This window comes from Pan paniscus, chromosome 12, assembly GCF_029289425.2.
Source record: "Pan paniscus chromosome 12, NHGRI_mPanPan1-v2.0_pri, whole genome shotgun sequence".
NCBI classification, from domain to species: Eukaryota; Metazoa; Chordata; class Mammalia; order Primates; family Hominidae; genus Pan; species Pan paniscus.
In genome coordinates, this window is record NC_073261.2 from 38,493,636 (window position 1) to 38,516,115 (window position 22,480).

General features: G+C 34.0%; 1 pseudogene; it reads right to left on the reverse strand.

Annotated features, from left to right (window-relative positions):
- LOC117979209 (ankyrin repeat domain-containing protein 36B-like) overlaps window positions 1-22,480 on the reverse strand; it is a 38,704-nt pseudogene that overhangs the window by 2,668 nt on the left and 13,556 nt on the right.

Below are 22,480 nucleotides of genomic sequence, written 5' to 3' on the forward strand. Positions count from 1 at the left end.
CAATCTTTTTTATTTAAAAAAGGTCATAATGTAGGAGAAATCATCCCATTACCTGTTTTTTGTAATTAATTTTAGTGGGACACTGCTACACCCCTTCAGTCTGCATATCGTTCATGGCTACTTTTGTGCTGTAATTGCAGGGCTGAGTTATTGCAACAAAGATCTTATGGCTCACAAACCCTTAAATAATACTATCTGGCCCTTTACAGAAAGTTCACTGACCCCTGCTCTAGGACTAAAACACAACATTCTTCTTGCTTTTGAATTACATTTTATCAGTTACATACTCAAACTTACAAACTGGTAAAATGTGGAAAGATAAAGGATTACCTCATGCTAAGCATTTATATTTTGAATTCCAAACACTACCACATCAACTATAATTTTATTTTTTGTATGTATGCATTTAGTTTTATTATAGCAAAGCAACTTGCACATTTTTAAATATTTAAAACCAAGCGTCATCTTTCCTTTCTAGGGAAACAACAAGAAAATTTAAAAACAAGCAGGAACAAAATTAAAATCGACAAAGTCAGTTCCAAATAAGATCCTACAGGCTCTTATTGACTCTCCCATTGAATAGCAGGACTCAAGTCATCATTAGGAGAGAAGTAATTTAAAAGCGTCATCTTAAACTGCAAAAATGTCCATTAAACACACCAAAGGAGAAGCCTTGTTGTCTAAATGCCCACTTAACCAACCCAAACATCTCAAACCCATCCTTTGCTGAACTTCTATAACCCCCATTTTAGTTTAGCTTTTTCTATAAATAAGAGAAAATAGATACATGTTGGCAAATGCTAACTGTCCATATTCATATAGAGACAGAGTGTGCTCTCTGAGCCCAATACAAAGAGAGTAAGGATTTTCATCGAAATAAAAATGTATTCAGTAAAATGGCCTTTCTGAACAAGTTAACCTGAAATCTGTGAAATAAGTATACACAGGTTCTTTACACATTCAGAAAAGTAGAGACTAAAAATAAGATAATTTTCTGAAACATTCCATTAGACATTATCTTCTGAATTAATCTGGCTTGCCTCACCATGCCAATAGAGAAATCATTAAAAATAGACTGTTTAACAGGAAAAAAAACTCTCTCAACTTCTGTGAGAAATTATGCATAATTCTCAACTTTCCTAAGGTTAAATATTTAAGAAAAAAATATATGTACAAAAAATGGCAGAATGAAAGCCAGAGATTAAGATATAGGTGCATTATAATAAAATTGTAATAAAATTAATAATAAGGAAAATACAAAAGAAAGCCATCCACTAAAATTAGTACTCCAAAACACTTTATATTAGTTAACTAGCTACAGATTAACAGTTGTTGGTGTGCAAAGTTTCATACATTCTTGACTTCTCATCTGGTCTAATTTCTTCCTTGAATCCTGCATCTTATTTTCTAAATAGATGCAGTGACGCGATGAAGCATCCAGCAAAGATTTTGTTGCTGATTGTTTGTTTAAGACATCATCTCATTTTTGTTAAAGCTGTCTCACAGCTACCTGATGTTATTTTTGTTACTGATTTTACAAATCACCTTATTATTAAACCATTAATAATATTTAACTCTAAGGCATACACTTTGAAAAATATCACCACACAGACAGATTCACCTTCTTTTCCTCATGTGTACACATCCCTGTTCATTACTGAATCCAGTTAAGGATACAGAAGGTGTTATCTTCCTGCCAAACTGGTATTGTTATTCACATAGCATATTCAGCCCACTAGTCATTCCTCCCCTGATGAATCTGCAATGCTTAAAAACCTTCTGAAGTCTCAAAAAGAAATGAGTATGTGGGTGAGACTGATGGTGGTAAATTCTACATTGTGGAATGATTTCCCTCTTTTTTTTATTACAAACTCAAATCAACCTCAGAGTTCCTCACATTAAATCATCTGCTTAAATCCTTCCAATAGATGTCTATCTCAGAAGAAAAGTAAAATTCCAGTGGCCTTAGATGCTCTAAGTAACCTGCCCTCCACCTCCCGCCCTAACTCAGCTGCTGTGTCTCTCCTCCCTGACTCACTCCATTCCTACTCTGCGTGAATCCTGCCACTCCTCATTAGTCTGAAATCCTCCTTAGTCTGAAAACGGGGATCCAGTGTCAAACTAATAAATCACAGATAGCTATGCCTCTCTTTGTCCTGGACAAAGTTATATCCAAATGATAGTAATTGAGCCTTGAAATAAAAATTATGAGCAAATTTTTTGTTTAAAAACTGAAAGTAAATTATAAATGCCAGTGGGAAGATAAAATCAAACATGATTTGGCTAAAATTTACTGCATTTTCCCCATATTATAATATAAGTAAAATTAGATGCCTTTAAAGAATAGAATGATCATATCTATACATAATTTGAGATTGAAATAGTTTCAGATTTAAGTCAAATTGACATGAAGAAAAACAAAATTTTACCAACTAAGACATATTTCAAGCTACTGAAGAAAAGTAATTATGAAATAGGGAATACACTTCAGTTCATCTAGGAAATCTGAAATTAACTGTCAAAGTACCCCACTTAATTGAATCAATTTCAAAATACCATTTTAGGTATGAGCATTTCCATATATCTGATTTATCATGGTCTTAAAATGTTGCAACATAAATACATTAAAATTATTATTTCAGCAGTATAAGACTACATTATTAATATTAGTCTATATTAACATTTTATAACTTAAAATTTTATAAGTGACACATTGACTTTAATCAGAGGAAAGCATCTCTCAGTTCTAACTTTGACTTGCTGGAAACAAGGAATGTTTCTAAGCTGATATAGCAGATATATTTATCATATGTATCTTTTTTATATTCAACTAGATCCAACATTCAGCTGTAACCAAATATTACTTTAAATTTTACTTCAGGAAGTTTGAAAAATACTTATTTTTCTTGATACTTACTTTTCTTTCTGCTTGCTCTTTTTCATATTGGCGTTCTTTTTCTTTCAAATGATTCAATTCATTTACCAACCTTTTACTGTCTTCTTCTAGTAAAAGACAGCGCTTTCTGCACTCAGCTTGAAGGTTTTGTACTCTAGCATCACATCTGGCTTGAATATTAAGTATTGCTTTTTCTTGATTGTCAGCTTTGTTGCGAGCATCATCCAGGTGCTGTTGAAGCAACATATTTTGTTTTTTTAGTTGACAAAATCTTTCCCGCTTTTCTGTGCATTTTTGCATTGTATTGTATCCACTTTTGTACCTGTTTTCAATGTCCTTCATTTGATTCTGTTTTTGCTTTAGCTCACTTTGCACGTGTTCCAAAACCAAAGCCTTTTCTTTCAGAGCCTCTCTTGTGTAATGGAGCTCAGTTTCGAGGACTCTGGACTTACTCTCAACTTTAGAAAGTTGCTAAGAATCAGAACACAAGAATTCAAATTTTCCTGTAAATGACACAATTTATCTACTGTTCCCTGGAAAGCAAGCTCTTGGTCTCTTTCTGATGAGTGACTTTGATCATGATCACATAGAGCAGCATTCAGTCTACAACGGTATGATTGCATTTCTCTTTCCAGTCTTTGCCTGCTCTCTCTTTGCTTCTCCAGTTTGGAATGGAGCGTTGTGTTTTCATCCATCAGAGCAGCAAGCAGTCCACTATAACAGGCTATCGTTTTTGCTAATATTTCCCCATTCCGTTTTACAGCCTTTTGAAGGTCTTCATGCTTTCTTTTCACAATCAATTTCAAAGTCTTTTAAGTATTTCTTTTCCAGGTTTTGGTTTTTTATTGTGTCTATTTCCAGCCTGAGCCTGGCAATTTCATCTTGCATCAAGCGGTTTTCATGCAGCAAGTCTTCTTCTTTTTCATCAGTTTCAGAAATCTAAGTAAAACAAAGAAAACTTATAACTAGTATCCAATAGGATAACATATTGTGATTGCTACTGAAATTAAATAATAACCTGTACATTTATACAATAAGAGGTTGCCATAACTGGATATCTAACTGGGAAAAAAGAAGTTGAGTCAAAACCTCAAACCTCATACAGCATAAATTCCCCAAAGTTCAAAAGTTTATTTGAAGACAGTGAATCCATGAAAGCAAAAAAGAAACCACTAGATAATTTTTTTAAATTTCAGGATTAAAAAAGGCTTTTACTGAATTACAACAAATTGCAAGGCATAAAGAATTAATAACTATGACCACATTAAAAAATTGGGTTTACACTCTAACATCTAGACTATACCTCTCCCTATAGTGAGAACCTTAGCTTGGCAGATATTTGGACAGATGAATGACATTTTCCAAATTCTTTAAGTTCCCTTTTTCTAAAATATTGTATAGATATTCTACTTTTCTAATATTGTTATGGTCAGTTTTAAGAATGACATTTATTGATAAATGATAAGTCTAGGCATTGTACTAAGTAAGCACTTTTACATGCACAAATCAATGAACTCATTTAATTATAATTCTATAGCAAAAGGTTAAAAATATAAGCAAGCTGCAGGATTTTTGCCAGCTTTTCTGACTCTACTCCTAGTGCTCTTCCACCAAATCAGTAACTTCTGTGAGGTAGATATATACATACAAAAATAATCTTCTATTTCAAGACACCAAAAGTCAAGAAAATTAAATTTATAAAGCTCTTCTTAGAAAATCATGAGATTATTTGCTATTGTGATAACTTTTATTTCTTTTCCATAACATTTGAAATGTAATTAACATGAAATAGGGGAAAATATGCTGAACTATGTCACTAGGAACAAAATACTTACAATATCATTAAGTATATATTATAGAATAGCATTGTTTTCAAAAGGCCTTTGAACTTAAATAAAATATTTCAATATTTATTATAAATAATTGTAGCTATAATCATGATTCATTTTTAAGATGAAATAAAATTTGGGGATTGTTTAGGCCTAAATAATATACATTAAATGAAAGAGATATTATAAGTAATATTAATAAGAGTAGAAATATGAAGTTTTACCAAACATTAGTTTACCTGATTTGAATTATTTCCTCCTGTCTTCAATTCCACCTCCACTGATTTGAGAGCCAGTTTAATTTGTTTTGTCACATCAGCTTCTATCCTATACTGCTCTTCTGTTATTCTTAACTTTTCCCTAACTTTTTGGTACAACTCTTCAACATTTCTTCTTTTCTTTTTTTCTTGCTGTATGGCAAATCTGTAAATATACTTATCTTAGAATTTATCTTATCAGTGAGGACTAAGCTCTAATTTTTTATGTTGCCCAAATTCCTACCTAAGGGGTCCAGGAAGTCATGCCCTACAAACCATGGATTCTCATCAGATGGGTTATATTTGACCCTGTATATTGTGACTTGCTTTTCAATCTGACTCTGGCATAACATTATGAGACAAGGAAGAAAATATCTAATCCAAAATATATTTCCTTGCCATGCCTTGAAATTGCCCTGCAAAGTCTCTTGTGGGAAAAATCCACATTCTATAGAGAACCCCCTTTCCCCTTTGTTTTCCTTCCTTTCTATGCAGATCCAGGGGATAATCAGCTAAGAGCCAGGCACCCTTCTGGGTCTGATAAGAAATATTTTACAACCTGCTCTCTCTGAAGTCTGCTGAGAGATTCCTCTGCACAATAAAACTTGGTCCCCACAATCATTTATCTTAACCTGAACATTTCTTTCCATTAATCCCAGGTCTTCAAATAAACTCAACCAATTGTCAACCAGAAAATGTTTAAATTTACTTATAGCCTGGAAGCCCCAGCTTTGAGTTGGCCTGCCTTTCTGAACCAAACCAATGTATTTCTTAAATGTATTTGACTGATGTCTCATGCCTCTCTAAAATGTATAAAACTAAGCTGCGCCCTGACCACCTTGGGCACATGTTCTCAGGACCTCCTGAGGGCTGTGTCGGGGGCTACGGTCACTCATATTTGGTTCAGAATAAATCTCTTCAAATATCTTACAGAGTTTGACTCTCTTTGTTGATATTAGAAAATAAAACATTCATACGTTGGTTTATTATCCTAATAAAGTTTCTATGTTCTTAAATACTATTTTTCTTTCTAGTTCTCATGTTTTTAATTTCTCACCTCAATTTCATCCAAAGGACATGTATAAGTTGAAATGTATTGATAAAAGAACATCTTGCATAAGTTTCTGTTACTAGTAACTCTAGCAAATATTATGAAAAAGGATGTTGAAAATTATTCAGTAAAGTTACAAGATAAAAATTATCTTTTCTTCACATAGTAATTACTCCTCAATTAGGATGAATCATTTAGAGTTAATTAACATAAAGTTACTTTTTATAAACAAGTTGATGCATTCACTAGAAATACATTTTCATCTTCATGAAACATTCATTCCAAGTATCCGTAAACATAATTTACATTGTAAGATAGCATTTTCGATGTCTTTATGAAACATATATCAGCAGATTACTGTAATCCAAGATGGGGTTAAGAATGTAATATGTTACCCTACACTTTTTAAGATTGTTTTTTGGGTAACACTTTCAGTCTATCCTGTTGATTAGTATGTATTTTATAACCAACTTTGAAATCTGTTTTGGAACAACACAAGATCTAATATTTAATTAAACAATAAAGAATAATACATGTCTTCAGCATAAAACTGAACTAATTTTATCTACATAGCAGAGATATGTTGAATAAGAGATGAGAGAGATGTTGAATAAGCTAATCAGTAATCACCTTCCATTTTACTATTTATTCCCTGCATATTAAGAATAAAACTGGATAATTTTTTTTTTTTTTTTTGAGAGGGAGTCTCGTACTATTGCTGGGCTGGAGTGCAATGGTGCAATCTCGGCTCACTGCAACCTCTGCCTCGCAGGTTCACATGATTCTCCTGCCTCAGCCTCCTGAGTAGCTGGGATTACAGGTGCAACCACCACACCTGGCTAATTTTTTGTATTTTTAGTAGAGATAGCATTTCACTATGTTGGGCAGACTGGGCTCGAACTCCTGACCTCGTGATCTGCCCACCTCGGCCTACCAAAGTGCTGGGATTACAGGCATAAGCCACTGCACCCAGCTGATAATTTTTAAAATAATTATTCTGGGTAAAGAAAAATATCTGTTTTATACTCTGTTGGTTGAATTATAAATTAATATAAACATTCTTAAGAACAATTTAGAAATATTGATCAAAGATCTAAAACAGATCTAAAAAGTTTCTATACTTTAACCAGAAGAATTTATCCAAAGTAAATAATTAGAAATGTAGAAAACTATGTGTATATAAAAGACGTTCCTTGTAGCATTATTACAAAAATTTTTAAAACCTAAAATTCCATTCATCAATTAAATAATGAGATTTCCAAAGGGTAAAATTCTACAGGGCCATTAAAACCATGACTTAAAAGAATATGCATTTAATTATTAGAGAAGTATTCACAATTAAGAACTTGTGATATTATATCCAATAATTTCACGCTCCATAAGATTAAGAAGTTTTCTTCCCTGTTAAATCCTAGAAGGAAAGTTTGCAATTACAAAACTTCTCCTTATACATCTTTAATATAAAACAAATAGTTCAAACATTTATTTAAAACTAGGTCATACCTCAAACTACAGAGTTCTTTTTCCAATTGAAGTCTTTCATGCTCTAACTGCGATTTTATTTCTTCTTTTTCAGATAGTCTCTTTTGTAGTACACTAGCCTTATTTTTCATTTTTTGAATTTTTACTCTAAGTTGCTCACAGTGATTATCTTTAAGTTCTATTGATCTTTTACATAAACAAAATGTATTTTTAATTTTCAATAGGTGAACACAATCTGTAACCAGGAAAAAACAAAGTAGAGATAAAATACATGAGTAGATTTTTGGATATAAAGGACTGTGCATTTTTAACATGTATTCATTCATACATTGAATAAATATGTACATATTGAGTGCCTACAAGGTGGAAGATATTATAGTAAGCTCTGCAGATAAGACAACACCTCTGCTATTGTTTTAGCTTCAAGTGTAGTGAAGAACCAAGATAAAAAGGTGACAGTTATAAACTCAGATAGGTCTTGTAAAAAAAAAGAGAAAAACCATAGTTATATGATTGCATAAGATAATTTGATCTATACTTCACCTAGGGAAGATTTCCCTGAGGAAGAGATGCTACACTGAGAAATGAAGGATGAGAAAGAAGCAGTTAAGCAAAGAGGAAAGCAAAGAACTCTGGCCAGTTTGCAGCATGTGCTGTGCTGAAGCTCTGCTGCAATCTGTTACTAGCTCTGATGGAGTAACAGATACTGATTTTTCATCTTATCTGAATGAATAAAAAACAAAACAGACAAAATACATTAAACAATGATTTTCAACACAGTGGACTTCAGGCAATGAAGATGGTAAGTGATCACTGAAAGACAGAAAACAAATATAGCAGGCCTTACAAATGTCCCAGCTCTTTTGGCAGAGTTTTGACAGAGGTTTGAGGCCATGACAAAGGGAGAAAATCTGACATTGAGCTGGGGTGATGAAGCTGAGAGGCTAGTAAAACCAAAGCATATAGAGATAACAGGACAGAAAACTGGAGAGAAAAAAGCAGTAAAGGAAACAAATCCTGGAGATGTGCAGAGATTCCCTCTTGGGTATTTAGTGGAGTAATGAAAAGTGCTTGCATGCTAGGAAACTTCCTAAGAACAATGGAAAATAAAATTTTAAAAAGTGGTTAAAGAAAATTAGCAGAAACTATGTCTGGGGTTCACACAATGACTGGAAGAGGGTCCATTCCCATGAGCCAGGCCAAAATACCACATACTTAACAGGACAATGAATATTCAGAAAGGTCTTGCCTCAGGAGTGAGGAATTACCCCAAATCTAACAGCAAGAATGGAAAGAGTATAAGTAAATCTCTGTACTCCAAATAAAACTCAAGACAATAAGTGGAGGCAGGGAAGGTTTTTCTTAAAAAAAAAAAAAAAAAACCGTACTTGTAGAGACGCAAATTACATTGTCAGAAGTAAAAACTATAGTGGATGGAAATAAACACAAATTAAAGATAACAAAGGAAAAATTCCTAAATTTGACACAATAAACTGCAAGAAACTTTCAAGCAGCTAATAGATAACTCCCCAAATAAAAAAGAAGAGACAGAAAAAAAATTAAAGAGAAAATGGCCAAAAATATTCTAACCTTAATACAAACCATAATCCCACAGATTCAGGAAGGAAGTGTCTGGGACAGAAAAAAATGAAAATGTATGATTGTCATTTTTTATACCATCTATGATGTATAATATTACTGAAGGTGAACTGTGATAAGTTAAAATTATATACTAAAAATCCTAAACACTAAGATAGCAAAACAGTTATTGCTAACAAACCCAAAAATATATACAAAATTGAATCATAAAAAACAGTTGACAAATCTAAAAGAAAGCAGCAAAAGAAGGGGAACAAAGAACAGATGGGACTAATAGCAATCAAACAGCTACTAGACAAACATAACTATATCAATAATCACATTATAAATGACACTTGTCTAAGAATCTCAACTATAATACAGACTGTCAGGCTCAGCAAGAAAGCAAGACCCAACTACAGGCTGCCTATAAGAAATGCACTTTAAATGTAAAGACACAAATTGGTTGTAAGGATGGAAAAAGATACATGCTAACAGTTGCCAAAGGCAGCTGAGCAGGAGTGGCTGTATTAATACCAAAGTAGATTTCATAGCAAAAAAAAAAAAACCAGCAATAAATAACAAAAGGTCATGTCACAATAGTAAAAGGTTCAGTTAATCAACAAAACATAACAATCCTAAGTCTTTATGCCCCTAATAACAAACCAGCCTCACAATATATGAGACCAAAGTGGATAGAACTACAAAAAGAAACAGACAATTTCTAAGTAATCTGAGGTTTCAATACCCTTTATTCAATAAGTGATAGAACAAGAAGGCAGAAAATCAGCGAGAATAGACTTGAACAACACTATGCTTTTCAAGTACCCACGGAACACTTACCAAAATAGACCATATTTTAGGCCATACAACAACTCTCAATTAAAGGATTGAGTCAGAAGGATTTAAGTCATACAAAGTATGTGCCCTGACCACAAATCAATCAGATTAAAGACCAATAACAAAAATAACTCTGGGAAATACTCAAATATTTGGAAACTAAGTAACACACATCTAAATAACCCTGGGTCAAACAGGTAATGAAAATAGAAATAGAAATTATAAAATATTCTGAACTGAATAAAAATTTGTCAACCAGAATTTGTGGAATGCAGCTACAGCTGTACTTGAATACAAATTTTTAGCACTGCCGAATGTCTATATTAGAAGAGTCTTAAATCAATGACCTTGACTTCTACCTTAAGCAACTAGATAAAAGAAGAGTGAATTAAACCCAAAGCAAGCAGAGGAAAGGAAATAATAAACATCTGCTGTGGTCTGAATGTTTGTCTTCCCCAAAATTTATATGCTGAAAGCCAGTCACAGATGTGACGGTATTAGGAGGGGGGATTTTTACAGGTAGTTGGTCATGAGAGCCAAGCCCTCATGAATGGGATTAGTGCTTAGTGCTCTTATACAACAGACCCCAGATCTCCTTCACCCCTTCTGCCAAGTGAGGGCGCAGAGAAAAAGAATTCATTCGTGAACTAGGACGTGTTCCCTAACCATACACCAAACACGACAGCATCTGGATCTTGGACTTGCTGACCCCACAACTGCGAGAAATCAACTTCCGTTGTTTGAACCAGTCTATGGTATTTTGTTATACTGTTGGTTCCAGAAGAAACAATAGAAAAAAATCAACAACACAAAACAGCTTGAGGAGATCAATAAATGTGATAAAGCTCCATTTAGCTAGGCTGCTCAGAAAAAAAGAAACAATGCAAATTACTAATTTCAGAAATAAACAATGTGACATTATTATAGATTCTACAGATACTAAAAATATAACAAGATATTATAATTTCTATGTAAGTAAACATGACAACTTAGATAAAATTAACAAATTCCTTTAAAAACGAAAATTAGCAAATCTCAATCAAGAAGCAATAGATAACGTGAATTGCCCTATATCTATAAAAGAAAGTTAAGTTATAGTTAAAAACCTTCCTAAAAGAAAACTCCAGACCCAGCTAGCTATGCTGGTGAATTCTACAAAACATTTCTGGAAGAAAATAATACAATTATACATAAACTCTCCCAAAAGAAACAGAAAGAAGGAGTATATCTCAACTCAGTCTGTAATGTTAGCTTTACCCTGAACCAAAACCAGAAAATATTACCAACAAGAAAATTCCCTCATGAGCACGAATGTAAAAATTCAACCAATTTGTGATGCAATGAAGACATCCTCCAATAGCGGAGTGAATAAACTGTGGTTACACAGCCATACAGTGGAATATCACCCTACACATAAAGAAAGGAGCAATCAATTCATGAAAATATGTGAAGGAAACTTAAATGCATATTACCAAGTGACATAAGCTAATCTGAAAAGGCTACTTCCTGTATGATTCCAACTATATGATCAGGAAAAGGCAAAACTATGGATAAAGTAAAAGGGTGCCAAATGGTAAGAGACAGCAGGAAAAGATACATAGGCAGAGCACAGAGGATTTTTAGGGAAGTCAAAATAATTTATATAACATGGATACACATCATTGTACATTTGTCCAAATCCATACATGTACAGTACCAAGAGTGAACCCCAATGCAAATTATGGGCTTTGGGTGATTGTGATGTGTCAATTTAGGCTCATCTATCATAGCAACTACCACTATGGTGAAGGACACTGGTAATGAAGGAGGCTAAACATGTATTGGGTTGGGGGTATACAAAAAAATATCTGAACCTCCCTCTCAATTTTGACAGGAACATAAAACTGGTCTAAAAAATAAAAGTCTTTATAATAAATTCTAAATGAGACTTTAGTAAATTGTATCCAATGGTATAATAAAAAGGTAATACATCATAAACAAATGGGGTTTATTCCAGAAATGGAAGGTTGGCTTAACATTGAAACATCATCATTATTTACCATAAAACGAACTAAAAGAGAAGACCTATAGGATCATCCCAACAGATACAGGCACCTGATAAAATTTACTCGTGACGTTTCAAAGAAGAAACACTCTCAGCAACATAAGAATCCAAAGGAAGTTCTTCAGCATGATAAGCAATGTCTATGATGAATCCACAGCTAACGTGCATCATAGTGAAAAACTGAATGCATTTCCCATAAGATGAGGAAGAACGTGGGAATGTCTGCTTTCACTACTTGTTTGTAGCATTGTTCTGAAGATTCTAGTTAATGCAGTCAGGCAAGAAAAAGAAATAAGAGGCATCCAAGTTTAAAAAAAGAAATAAAATTGTCTTTATACACAACCATGACCATACAATAAGTATGGGTAAACCCCAACCTGTGGGCCAGCTTCTTGTCTGATAAGCTTTTATTGGAACACAGCTGTGTTCATTAATTTATGGATGATCTATGGCTGCTCTCATCCTAAAATGGCAGAGTTTATCAGCTGCAAAAGAGACCCTTTTGCCACAAGTCTAAAATATTCACTATCCTTAGTAAGAGGGTAGTTTGAGAAAGAAAGGTTTAACAACCTTTGGTCTATGAAGAAAATCTGATCAAATCTACCAACAATGTGCCAGAACTAACAAGTGAGTTTAACAAGATTGAAGGATACAAATTCAATATAGAAAAATTAACTGTATTTCTATAGGCTAGCAATAAACAATCAAATGAAAATTTTAAAACTATCATTTTCTATAGTTTTATAAAAATGTGTATTTGGATTAGCAATGCTCAACCTGTATAAAGAAAGTCAAATTCATCTACACTAACTAAACTATCATTTACAACTTCATCAAAAATGAAATACAGATAAATCTGATAAAATATGAAAAGACCTATAAATGAAAAACTACAAAATACTACTGAGAAAATTAAATATTACCTCTATAAAAGCAGACATACATTTTATTGAGGAGTAGATTTACCATTGTTAAGATGTCAATTCTCCCCAAATTAATCTATAAATATGACACAATCCCAACTTAATTTCCAACAAGCAAGCAGTCTTTATTTTATTGATAAGCTGATTCTACAGTTCATGTGAAAATGCAAAGGATCTAGCATAGTCAAAACAGAACAAAGAACAAAGTTGGAGGATTCATTTCAAGAATTACTATAATTCAATAGTTACGAAAACAGTGTGCCACAGGTACAGGCTGAGTATCCCTTATTCAAAATGCTTCAGACTAGAAGTTTTTCAGATTTTGGATTTTGGAATATTTGCATATACATGATGAGATATCTTGGGGATAGGACCCAAGTCTAAACACAAAATACATTTATTTTTCATATTTACCTTATACACAAAGACTGAAGGTAATTTTAAACAATACTTTTAATAATTTGGGGCATGAAACAATGTTTGTATACACGAGGTCGGACATAGAATTTTTCCACTGTGGTGTCCATGTTGGCAATCAAAAAGTTTGGGGTTTTAGAGCATTTCAGATTTGGGATATTTAAATTAGCAATGCTCAACCTGTATAAAGAAAGTCAAATACAGACAATCCCCAACTTAAGGTGGTTTGACTTATTGACTTTACAGTGGGTTTACTGAAGTATTAAATTGCTTTTGACTTAAACACTGGCTTTCCCACAATTTGGGGAGCATCTGCAAATTAATAAAATTCAATAGACAGTCCAGAAATAGATAACACATATGCAACCAGCTTATGACTGACAAAGGCAGGATGGCAATGCAGTGGAGAAAGGACAGCCTTTTCAACATGTGGTGCTGGAACAATTGGCTGTCCATATCCAAAAAGTGAACTTGAATCCATACCTCACCTCACTCCATATACAAAAGGAAACTCAAAATGGAGCACAAATCTGTAAAATTTCTAGAACAAACATAAGAAAAATCTTTGTGACGTGCTAAGCAAACATTTTTTACATATGACACAAAATGCATAATCTGTAATTCAACAATTAAATTGGACTTCATTACGATTAAAATCTTCTGCTCTTCAAAAGATACTACAAAGCAAGTGAAAAGTCAACCCAAAAACTGGAAAAAATACCCTTGTAAAAAAGTAGCTAAAAAGTAATAGTATCCAAATACATACAGAATTATTAAAACTCAACAAGTAAGAAAACATCAACCTACTTTTTTAAATGGCAAAAGATTTGAAAAGACAGTTCAACAAAGAAGATGTACAGATGGCAAATAAACACATGGAAAGATGCTCAACATTTTAGTCATTAGGATCGTGTACATTAAACCCATAATAATATACATAATACACCCATCAGAATGACTAAAATTTAAAAAAATAAATACAGCAGTAGTGTGACAACATAGCAACTGGAATGGTCATTTACTGCTGATGAGAATAGAAAATAGTACAAATATTTTGGAAAACCATTTAGCAGCTTTTAAAAACAGGAACATAAAGGGCCATGAGGAGACGTTAGTGGGTGATGGATACATGTTGACTATCTCGATGGTGGTAATAGTTTCACATGTGTATACATCTGTTAAAACTTATCAAATGGTACCTTTTACATGTGTGCACTTTATCGCATATCCATTATACCACACTAAAGCTACTGATTGTAGGAGCAAACACCTAAGGCACTGGCTGTGGCACAGAGAAGGGTATGCAATGATGCAATATAAAGCTCAAGGACTGATATCCATACCTTATAGCAATAAATGGCAGCTGGGTTTTCAGCAAGCAGGTAACATGATCAGGTGTGATTTTTTACAACTATATAATTACGATTGCAGAACAGGCCATGGTTTTGGAAGGTGGAATAGTAGGAAAGACAGTTAGAAGGTTATCACAGTATTTCAGGTGGGAGGAAATGGTAACCTGACCATGGGTAAATGGGTAATGGCATAGAAGAGAAGCAGAGTAAACAAACACATTGGGCATGCCATTCACACTGAGAAAAGTACAGTGAAATGATCATAGCTCTTTGGCTGAGAAGGTACAAGATACAGCTGTTTTCATTCTATTTTAACATAAGGCATATTTCTGAGATGAACATTCTTGTAACATATCAGTACTCTATGGTACAGTGCTAAGCAATGTGTGCATACATTGCTATAGGATTTTTAAAAAGCCTTATATTTATGCATTGGTCCTACCTTTACACTTCATTTCATGTTGATCAATGAGTAATATGACTTTCTTACAATTAGAGCAAAGTGAGTCATCATCCTCTGAGGCTATTTGAGATGACTGAATTATGTCATCAAGGTCATCCCTAGAATGTATTTGGTTTTTCACCTATAAAATATATAACACTGTTTCAAAATGTCCCCAAAATATTTATAACATACACTAAATGTACAGAAGTGGGAATTACCCATCTGTTTATACAAGCACAAACACAGGAACTTGTTCTGTACTTCTTTTTTAAGCAATTTCCTTTATGTTGACTCTAGTTCAGAAGACCACATGGTCTATGGATAAATTAGTTTCCCAGTTCCTATGCCATTTAGAAAACTGACAGAGAGACTTGGGTTAATTAAGGAACAAAGATTAAGAGAATGTCTTCCTGAGCTTGAATTATTTTAATTGCAAAAACAATCTATTTACACGTACAATTATGTATTTAGATAACCCCATTTTACACAAGAGATTTTCATAAGTAAAAAATTCAAATGGATCAAATAATGGGTGAAGAGAAAAAACAGAGTAGCAGCAAGTGACCCTCTAAGTCTTTTTGAAGTTGAACTTTCTCCAAAGCCAGGAACTCTACTTTACTTGTAATATGCTTACCTCATTCTTAAATCTTTGCATATATCATTTAATTCCACTTCTAGACATACTGCTGATGTTCTGTCACCATGTGGTGGAGAATGATGCACATTTTCTAATTCAAGTTTTATGCTTTCATACTTATTTGCACTACAGTTGTCATATAACAGCTTCTGGAACACATTCTGTATTGGTTTTGTACTGTTGTGTTTGTAACAACAGAAACACCATAATCTTTTTTTTTTTTAAATCACATGCTTCATTTCTTTGGAGCAGGTAAGCCACATATCTAAAAGGCTTTTTGAATCACTAAATTGAGGCATATGTCCGATGTTTAATTTCCAATTAGTGGTGTTTTGGTTTTTTGTCATTTGCCTAACAACCTATTGGTCTTCTTTTATTTCAACCATAACTACTTCTGGGTTTCTTGCTTTCATACTTTCTGTATCATTATAAAAATTTTCCTTGTCTGGGTTAAAAACATGTTCAGTATCTGGTTTGTTGTCATTTTCACGGTCTACTTTATTTCTACTTAAATAAAGCTCTGAAGGTGACTGGCAAGCATATTCTGGGGACCCAGAGTATGAATGAGATAGAAAGGCATTTTTGAGACTGGGTTATTTTTGTTCAGGAAATATCTGGACTACTACAGAGACAGACATGCCAGATGCATCACTTTCCTGACAATCAGGTGAATCATTTGTCAAATTAGAGGGTATTTACTTAAGTTTGTTCTTCCTGTAGAGCTATTATGTAGTTGCTCTTCCTCAATACAAGCAGTTTTGTAATTTTCACAAATTTCACTGAAACTCTGCTTTAACTTATTTGTGATGAATTTTAAAGTTTCTTTTTACCCTAATTTGTCTTGTTTGATCCACATTCTCTCATACTTTTGTGCACAAGTAAGTCCTGCATATATAAAGAGGTCCTTTCTATCACAACACTTTTTCACTACTAGTTGTTGAGACAATTTTTGCACATGCAAAAGTGGAAGATAAATTTGCTAGTTTTGTTTCTCAGATGTCTTTTCTGTCAGAGTACATGTTTTAAAAATAACTTTATCTTTAAATAATCAAGTGTCAAAAGAGAAAAATTAAAAAATAATTAAAGTTTAATATTAAACTTCTTAATCTATGTTTACCTACTCCCAAATCACTGGATTGTAACTAAGAAGTGAAAAATAATTTGCATTAGCCTAAAATAAGTGAAAAACATAAACCATGAAACTTTAATTTGTCACTGTTTGTTTGGACTAAACTTGACTAATTCATTGTGTGTTAAATTTCCCAAAAATGAATTAGGAGATGACTTGTGGTACTATAAAGGCACTGTCACTTTAAAAGATTTTATCACTATACGTACAGTGTACACTTGAGTGCTTTTTCCAAAGATTACTAACAAATGATTAGGCAAACTTTAAATTATTAGGAGCCAAAATCAACACCAGTCAGTAAGAAAAGCAAATTCTTACATTTTAATGCAAATTACATAATGTAATATGATTGACAGTGTTATATATTTATATAGATTATAGGCTTAAGTTCTAAGGTCTACTAATGACAGTGGATTTAATCAATTTAACAATATTTATAGATTTTCTATATTGAAATACATTAGGCAGTTATTTTTATTATTGTTATACTTTAAGTTTTAGGGTACATGTGCACAATGTGCAGGTTTGTTACATATGTATACATGCGCCATGTTGGTGTGCTGCACCATTAACTCGTCATTTAGCATTAGGTATATCTCCTAATGCTATCCCTCCCCCCTCCCCCAACCCCACAACAGTCCCCGGAGTGTGATGTTTCCCTTCCTGTGTCCATGTGTTCTCATTGTTCAATTCCCACCTATGAGTGAGAACATGCAGTGTTTGGTTTTTTGTCCTTGTGATAGTTTGCTGAGAATGATGGTTTCCAGTTTCATCCATGTCCCTACAAAGGACATGAACTCATCATTTTTTATGGCTGCATAGTATTCCATGGTGTATATGTGCCACATTTTCTTAATCCAGTCTATCATTGTTGGACATTTGGGTTGGTTCCAAGTCTTTGCTATTGTGAATTGTGCCGCAATAAACATATGTGTGCATGTGTCTTTATAGCAGCATGATTTATAATCCTTTGGGTATATACCCAGTAATGGGATGGCTGGGTCAAATGGTATTTCTAGTTCTAGATCCCTGAGGAATCACCACACTGACTTCCACAATGGTTGAACTACTTTACAGTCCCACCAACAGTGTAAAAGTGTTCCTATTTCTCCACATCCTCTCCAGGACCTGTTGTTTCCTGACTTTTTAATGATTGCCAATCTAACTGGTGTAAGATGGTATCTCATTGTGGTTTTGATTTGCATTTCTCTGATGGCCAGTGATGATGAGCATTTTTTCATGTGTTTTTTGGCTGCATAAATGTCTTCTTTTGAGAAGTGTCTGTTCACATCCTTCGCCCACTTTTTGATGGGGCTGTTTGTTTTTTTCTTGTAAATTTGTTTGAGTTCATTGTAGATTCTGGATATTAGCCCTTTGTCAGATGAGTAGGTTGCGAAAATTTTCTCCCATTTTGTAGGCTGCCTGTTTACTCTGATGGTAGTTTCTTTTGCTGTGCAGAAGCTCTTTAGTTTAATTAGATCCCATTTGTCAATTTTGGCTTTTGTTGCCATTGCTTTTGGTGTTTTAGACATGAAGTCCTTGCCCATGCCTATGTCCTGAATAGTATTGCCTAGGTTTTCTTCTAGGGTTTTTATAGTTTCAGGTCTAACATTTAAGTCTTTAATCCATCTTGAATTAATTTTTGTATAAGGTGTAAGGAAGGGATCCAGTTTCAGCTTTCTACATATGGCTAGCCAGTTTTCCCAGCACCATTTATTAAATAGGGAATCCTTTCCCCATTGCTTGTTTTTGTCAGGTTTGCCAAAGATCAGACGGTTGTAGATATGCGGCATTATTTCTGAGGGCTCTGTTCTGTTCCATTGATCTATATCTCTGTTTTGGTACCAGTACCATGCTGTTTTGGTTACTGTAGCCTTGTAGTATAGTTTGAAGTCAGGTAGTGTGATGCCTCCAGCTTTGTTCTTTTGGCTTAGGATTGACTTGGCGATGCGGGCTCTTTTTTGGTTCCATATGAACTTTAAAGTAGTTTTTTCCAATTCTGTGAAGAAAGTCATTGGTATCTTGATGGGGATGGCATTGAATCTATAAATTACCTTGGGCAGTATGGCCATTTTCACGATATTGATTCTTCCTACCCATGAGCATGGACTGTTCTTCCATTTGGTTTGTATCCTCTTTTACTTCCTTGAGCAGTGGTTTGTAGTTCTCCTTGAAGAGGTCCTTCACATCCCTTGTAAGTTGGATTCCTAGGTATTTTATTTTCTTTGAAGCGATTGTGAATGGGGGTTCACTCATGATTTGGCTCTCTGTTTGTCTGTTATTGGTGTATAAGAATGCCTGTGATTTTTGTACATTGATTTTGTATCCTGAGACTTTGCTGAAGTTGCTTATCAGCTTAAGGAGATTTTGGGCTGAGACAATGGGGTTTTCTAGATATACAATCATGTCATCTGCAAACAGGGACAATTTGACTTCCTCTTTTCCTAATTGAATACCCTTTATTTCCTTCTCCTGCCTAATTGCCCTGGCCAGAACTTCCAACACTATGTTGAATAGGAGTGGTGAGAGAGGGCATCTCTGTCTTGTGCCCACTTTCAAAGGGAATGCTTCCAGTTTTTGTATATTAGGCAGTTATTGTTTGTACGCTAATACCAAAGGTGCCATTCTGCAATGTATAATTCTCTTGATAGCCAGTTGGGTTGATTTTATGACCCATTCTCTCCCTGAACATAGAAACTGAAGTCAGAGATCAAAAGGGAAAATAAATTCTTAACCTTGGTATTAGTGACTGGCAATAAAAAAACTGCAAAGTTTGAACCACTAGCAATAATTACTCCTTTAATCTGAATCCAATACGGTGGTCATCACTGTTAAATTGTTCATAATTTCTATTGCTTAAAGTTGTAATTCAATATTTGATGTTACCTTCTTTATTATAATAGGAAGTTATAAAAATAGAAGTGCAAACAATATCAGGAAATTTTTAACTCAATTCCAAGGGTTTGAGTTAAAGATTAGATATAAGTTGCTATAGATTCCAACACTATTTTAAGTTTTATAACTAGTTAAGTGTTTTTAAAATGAAATATTAAATTATAATCAACTGATACTAAAAGGCTAATCCAAAGGTAAATTCATTTCAAATATGCTGTATTACCAAAGCAAGGAAAACAAGATTAAACCAGAAATTTGATTTTAAATTTTTACATACCTGTGGCTGGTTATTTTCATATTCTTCAAGCCTCTTTTGCTCTCCCTCTGATGACATTTCTAAGTCTTGTTCTGCTAAAAAAATTGTATATTTAGTTAAAATGAGCTACACAGAACAGTTAGATAAAAGCCATGGTCAGCCAGGGGCGGTGGCTCACACCTGTGGATCCCAGCAGTTTGGGAGGCCGAGGCGGGCGGATCACGAGGTCAGGAGATCGAGACCATCCTGGCTAACAAGGTGAAACCCCGTCTCTACTAAAAAATACAAAAAAATTAGCTGGGCGTGGTGGCGGGCGCCTGTAGTCCCAGCTAGTCGGGAGGCTGAGGCAGGAGAATGGCGTGAACCCGGGAGGCGGAGCTTGCAGTGAGCCGAGATCTCACCACTGCACCTCCAGCCTGGGCGGCAGAGCGAGACTCCGTCTCAAAAAAAAAAAAAAAAGCCATAGTCTTTCTAAAACCAGAAAATAAAAGTGTTTAAACGAAGCTTAATCTTTAGGATAATATTTACTTCTTTAAGAAATGCTTTTAATCCTCCAAAACTTCAGCAAACCACTTGGGGAGGCACTAGATGTCACCAGGTTCAAGCCATGCAAACATGGTCAAAGATTCACTCATAAATTCATCCACCCAACATCAATGAACAAAACCATCGGAAATAAAACAAAATGTAAAAATCCAATAGAAACAGAAAAAGTAACAGCACACTGTTCTTTACTTCACAATAGTACCTTTATAACAGCACATTGAGCCTGCTGTTCATTATTAATCATTTCCAAAATGACTGCTACTGTTTACATTTTCATCAATGTGCAGTCTCTTCTTTATATCTAAAATATTTTCAACTATTCTGACAAATTTCTTTCATAATTTAAGACTCAGACAGCTATGTGAAGTCTTCCTTGATTCTGGCTATCTTTCCTCAGATAAATGGGTTTATTTAATACAGGTTTTATAAAATATGTAGTTAAGGTTTCAGAAGTGAGATTATGTCTCAACTAACTATAACTAAAATAGAAGAGTGTGTCTATTCCAATGTAAACATGTTGACTGATAATAAGAAAAATGATCCTTATAAAGAATAGCAAATCATGATCCTGAGAGAGTAATGTCAAAGCTGACAGGAGGATGCTATGGCCTATCTTTAATGCAATACTTCAGATCCAATTACACCATTATACTACAAGCATTTATCATGTCCAACTATTTTTCCTATTATTTAGGAAGTACAAAATTGTGAGGACACTTCCAATAAATATATAATTTATTTCTCATCAGAGAAACTTTAAAATTAATCAGCTTAGATAGACAGTTGTAGAATAAAAATTAATAAAACTATTCATTTTTTTCATTCCTAGGTAGGCTACTGCTATGTCTACATTGCTTGTATCCTGCAGTTTGGCCCTGTCAAGAAGTTTCTGAATCCACTCATGCAAGAAGATATATAAACCACATCAAAAATAGTGTATAGGCTGGGTGTGGTGGCTCATGCCTGTAATCACAGCACTTTGGGAAGCTGAAGCAGGTGGATCACAAGGTCAGGAGTTCGAGACCAGCCTGACTAGCATGGTGAAACCCCATCTCTACTGAAAATACAAAAATTAGCCGGGCATGATGTCATGTGCCTATAATCCCAGCTACTCAGGAGGCTGAGGCAGGAGAATCGCTTTAACCCGGGAGGTAGAGGTTGCAGTGAGCCAAGATTGTGCCATTGCACTCCAGGCTGGGAGACAGAGTGAGACTCCATCTCAGAAAAAAAAAAAAAAAAAGTGTATAATAAGCTTTCAAGGTGTAAATAATTGTCGAAAATGAAAAAAATAAATTTTCACAGACTTATTAATAACATTTTATACTTCAAAATCAGTGCAATGTTCACTGATTATTTTGGTTTTGTTATTCAAAGAATGAATGCTATAACTTTTTGTTTCTAAAATTAGTTTGATTTGATATACCATGCCAATCTCTAAGGCACTTTCATGGAAGTGTGATCTTATTAAAAAAATAGGTTTCTTAGTAAAATCAATCAAAGTTTCTTAGTTCAAATAAATTTCATTTGATTAACTAATATCAGCACTTCTATATAGCTCTCATAAATTATTCCCACCACAAATAAAGAGGAAAACCTCTTAATTTAGCAGTAGTATCTTACATGTATAATTTCTATTTCCTAAATTTGTGTTCCTTTCCCTCTGGCTAGAAACATGCTCAGAAATAGTAGCAAAATGACACTGTTATGTTTCAAACTGCTATCAGATGGCAAACAGGTATATGGAAAGGTGCTCAACATCACTGATCATCACAGAAATGCAAATCAAAGCTACAATGAGGTATCTTCTCACCTCAGTTAAAATGGCTTTTATCCAAATGGCAGGCATTAAGAAATGCTGGTGAGGATGTGGAGAAAGCGGAACCCTCGTACACCATTGGTGGCA